This window comes from Echinops telfairi, unplaced genomic scaffold (genome assembly GCF_000313985.2).
Source record: "Echinops telfairi isolate 266 unplaced genomic scaffold, ASM31398v2 ScPeMD7_23;HRSCAF=83, whole genome shotgun sequence".
In the NCBI taxonomy this organism is placed as follows: Eukaryota; Metazoa; Chordata; class Mammalia; order Afrosoricida; family Tenrecidae; genus Echinops; species Echinops telfairi.
This window is the reverse complement of record NW_022103920.1, coordinates 79,888,868-79,893,798: the sequence shown is the minus strand read 5'-3', so window position 1 is coordinate 79,893,798 and position 4,931 is coordinate 79,888,868. Positions and strand designations below refer to the sequence as shown.

The following is a 4,931-nucleotide window of genomic DNA, read 5'->3' as shown; positions in this document are numbered from 1 at the left end:
GAACCTATTATAAGGAACTATATGTGACCCCCTCCATTAGGGACGGGCAACAGAAAAGTGGGTGAAGGGAGACGTCGGACAGGACAAGATATGACAAAGTAATAATTTATAAATTATCAAGGGCTCATGAGGGAGGGGGGATCGGGGAGGGAGGGGAAATAAATGAGGACCTGATGCCAGGGGCTTGCGTGTAGAACAAATGTTTTGAGAATGATGAGGGCAATGAATGTACAAATGTGCTTTACACAATTGATGTATGTATGGATCGTGATGAGTTTTATGAGCCCCTAATAAAACAATTTTAAAAATTAAAAAGCAAATTTGCATATGTACATGCCTTTATTTAGACCTCTATAAATGCCCTTTGTTGGTGTGCACATTTTTCATGGGCACCAGGAAGCTCAGAGTCAGGGTGACAATGTGAGGGCACTTGTTCTGTAGAAAATCGATGGTGTCAGAAGGCTTCCAAGGCAGCCTCTCTGTCCTGCAAACATCAGACCGGTACGACTGCGCTTTGTCTCTGAAGGGGCATGGTGCAGCCCGGTCCCTTCGGGTGGGCAGGTGGTAATGACACCTTATGTTGTAGACAAGCTCCACTAGGGGGCCCTTCTAGTTAGGGTAGCATAATCTGATTAAGAATGAATCAATTTCACAAAGAACATCAGAATCAGAATTTACAATGCACCCATTATAACGGCAACCTTTATCAACACAAATAGATCTTTCAAATGTGCATCTGATGGTCTATCTGTTCACATGGTCTGGACATGGCTTTTCTTGGTTACCTCTGCTTTGGCTTGATAATCAGCTGAGCACACCCGGTTAAGGGTCACCTGGCCAACTGATCTCACTTCCCTAGAGCAGATGCCTCTGTGCCCCATTTCCTGAGGTCAACATTAGTTAGCGGGCTACCTTGTAGGCCGAGATTGTGGGTCGGAGAGCTCTTCTCATTCGAGTTGGAGAAAGAGGGCCCAGAACGCACGTAAGCCCTTCAGCTCCATTTAAAAGCTACCATCAAGTAGCTTTTAATACACTAATATACTAGCTGGCTTTTCTTAGGCTCCAACGGAGCTCAGAGCCAAATTGGCTGGAACCTAAAGCATGAAGTCTCCAATCACTTGGTTCCATTTTCCCCTACTTTATTTTTGCTAAACTTTGATTCTAACTATTGTTTGTTCATCAAAAAACAGCCCTCCAAACTCACTGCCCTGACTTCTAGCAACCGTAGATGAGTCGATCGGCCCCTGTGGGTTTCTGGGGCAATAAAAAAATGCATCGGAGCAGAAAGCCTCCTCAGCGATGGCAGGTTTGAACGGCCAACCTGGCCCTTAGCAGCCAAATACATAACCCACTCTGCCACCATGGTTCCTTTGTTCATAAACCACCCCAATCATTAGCTTATTCAGTTAGTTGGCTCTTAGATGTTGTCCAGATACTAATTATGTTCAATACCAGACGTCATCTGAGACATTCTAACCTACTCCACTCCATCTTACACACTGAAGTGAATGAACATCGTAACAGCAGAGGTGGTCTCAATTCCCGGGCTCAACAAAAGAAGTGAACAGTATGTATTTCTTGAATGGTAGTGTTCTCACCCCACTATTTCACTTTGGAAAGTGAACTAGAGCTGTTTGTTTTATGGCTGCTTTGCTGTTCCATTTTTCTTTCATGTTTGGGAGCTCACATAAACTACCTAGGATAGACCAGTAAAATGAAATTACTCAAGCTACCTGAACGGACTCCTTAATAGCATAACTGACATTGGACAGGCCACATTTATCTGGCATAGGGACTCCGACCAAAAAACCAAACACACTGCCTTTGGGTTGACTCCAACTTAGTGACTCCATAAGGCAAGGTAGGGTCCCCTGTGGGTTCCCGAGACTGATCTTGTGGTTAGCAGCCCTTTATAGTCTCAATAACACTGTAGCTAACAATTAGCATTGTGGACTTATATTTTCATTAGGATGCCCTTCCTATTGGTAATTGAAAACATTTGACTCCATTTCTTTCTAAAGCTACCAAGTTGATGTACTCAGTGACCCTGTAGGACTGGGTAGAATTGGCCTGGGAGATCCTGTTTGTGGGAGTTAAATCTCCCATGACCAGGTAATGGTGTTCTGGCAGGGTCAGTACAGACTGGCCAATGTAGCCAACCTTGCAGGAGTTAAGACCAATGGCTCAGCACCTAGGATCTTACCTCGTGTTGGCTAGGGCTGAGTCTGTACTTACTTGGACTGAAATAACTGCAAAGTAACCCATAGAGGGCACAGGCCCAGTCATTCACAGCCCATTTGCTGCCCCTTGTGGCCACAAGAATGGATGTCAAGGGGGAGGGGCAAAAATTGACCCTCAACTTGAAAAGCTTCCCACATCAAGTCTTCACTGGGCTGCTCAAAAACTATCAATTTCCTCCTGTCCTGCCTCATCCAGGAATTGTAGCCTGAAGGCAGTGAACTAGAAGGGAGGTAAAAACCAGATCCAGAAACCTCAAAACCATTCATGGTGAACCTTAAGACAGGTTAGAGCTGTCCTGTGGGCAACTCTCTATGGAACTAGAAAGCCTTTTCTTTCTAAAGCAGCTGGTGGTCTGTGACCTCGTTTATCAACCCAAGGCATGACCACTAGGCCCCCAGGGCTCCTCACATTCGGAGATGCCTACTTAAAAGAACTTTAGGTAAGGCCAGGGGTTGGTTGAGAACTGCAGGCTGAACTAAGTTAGACACTCGTAACCTGGGGACCCCCTATACCAAATTCAAAATAAAGCTGTTACACAAATGGTTTTTTTTCTGGTTTACGAGGGAAATTTCTTTTTGATGGGTGGACTGATGTATGTTATCTCCAGCCTGGAAATCATGATCGAACACAGTGATGTCTTCCAAGATCATTCAATGCCATGAAGATGCCAGAAGGAGCACACTCTTGACAGCATTTTGTTTATTGAGATGCGATATGCATACAGAAAATCCGCTTTATGTCATTAACAGCCCCTCCACCTCCCCAAGGCTGCCCCTACCGAGACACCCACAAATGTGATCATTAAAATCATACAGTTAAATGATTATGGTGTAGCACAAGCTGTAACAAACAAAATCTTTTTTTGTTTTAATCAACTGAAGAAGGAAAAGGTGGGGAAATTGCCTGAAGGAATGGCTTCCGCTGATCACCAGTCTGTTCTCCACTGATGCTGAGGCTGGCAGCAAGCTCAGGGATTGGTTGGCAGAAGCTTAATTACATTTTGCTAACCAGTGTTTGTTGTGTTTCATGGGTCAGAATTGACGGGGTAGCAGTGGCATGTCTGGCGGGGACCTCCACGAGATTGAAAGTATCTCAGTGAAGTTTCAGACTGGGGCTGGTTGATAGAAAAACTAACTCGAAATCATGGAGACAAACCTCCATGCAGTGATCTGTGGTGCCAACTCAGCTACAGGACACCCTCAAGTCATCCCTGCCACCAGGACCAGGTAAAAACCTGATTTTGGATGGATCCATCATCTCCGGTCTTTACCTGCTCAGAAAAACGGGGGTCTTTCACACAGCAGCCCTAGGAAGAAAAAAATTCCAGTGATTAGATTGGAAAATAACAAGAGATAAGCTTTAAAAATACAGTAAGTAGTTGGGTCTCAACTAATATAATTTCCTAATATACAGGAAAACCTGCAGATATAGGAACCTATATGAACTTGACACCTGCCAGAGAAGGAAAATAAAGATATTTTCCAACTAAATTGATGGATAGAAAGCCTGCATCTGGTCAAAGGTGACCAAAAAAGGGACCACCAGCCCCATGGGTTTCATTGCACATGAGCCCGTCACATAATGTTCTGATACGAAAACAGCCGATTGACTGGACTCAAAATCACATCTTACTGATGTGGACCCAATTCACGTTAATTTTGGGGTAGGGTGAAACCCAATAGCTATTTAAATGACTATCTTCCACCAGAAAGGGTCACCATCAGAAAAGCCTATTTCAAAGAGTAAATGTCACTTACAAATCAAGTTAGTTTAAAGCCTCAATTTTAAAGGAGAGGTGGTGTAAGCACACGGTGAATTCTTGCATACCACATTGGCCTCAGGTAAATCCTTTAACCCATCAGAGCAAAAGCATGCCCAATCAGATTAAGAGTTCTCATCCTTGGCCAAGAATTCTATTCAAGACAAACTCTTCCCATTTCCCCCATACCTGAAGTCCAGCAGCAACTTGACTTTGCTCCTGGAAGGAAAGTGAGAAGAACAATGTTAAGAATAACTTCATGGTGCTACTTTTTGGGGAATGGCCCTTTCGTTGCTGACACCAGTTAGCTCGATAGATGGACGTAAAAAAGCTAACACGGACAGAGCAACTTTCGACTTTCCTAAGGATCTTATGCAATTTCCAGTCAGGGGTAAAACGAAAGCTAGTTACTGTGGTAGGTGTAATCCGCTTCACTTCTCAACTAACCCTTGTTTTCTAAGATGTGCACAAGCACATCTTTTACATAGGCATATTCCATATGTATGTACATGTAAGTGGCACATTAACTCCAGTTTGAGAACCTCCCCACCCAAGGTCAAACTTTCCAACCTTTTTAAATTCGTAGCAAAAAGTATCAAAGTTGGGGGAAATGAAATAATGCATTCCTCACTGGCCACAATAGTAGCGAAAAAATAAAAGGGGTTTTAAAGCCCAAAGCATGACTGATTATTCACTGGAGCCTGAGCAGCTGCTAAAGTTCTCGTCCTTTTCCCACCACTCTAAAATAGACATTGGCCTAAGCCGTTTCCGGCAGTCTTCCATCTGCTCCCAGACAGAAATGGTTAAACAGCTCTGGCCAAACAGGAGCCAGACCACTGCCTTTCTCCTGCTACCCAGGCCCGGAGAAACCGCCCTCGTGCGCAAACACACCACTCATTTCCTTCCCCGCTTCTAAGAAGCAGTGTCTCAT

The 4,931-nt window shown here is 44.2% G+C and overlaps 1 non-coding gene across 1 annotated transcript; it reads right to left on the bottom strand.

Annotated features, from left to right (window-relative positions):
- Positions 1 to 4,073: 4,073 nt before the first annotated feature.
- LOC115869283 lies at positions 4,074 to 4,148 on the bottom strand. Its single transcript, XR_004046100.1, has one exon. It is a non-coding gene; the product is annotated as a small nucleolar RNA SNORD93 (small nucleolar RNA).
- Positions 4,149 to 4,931: the final 783 nt, after the last annotated feature.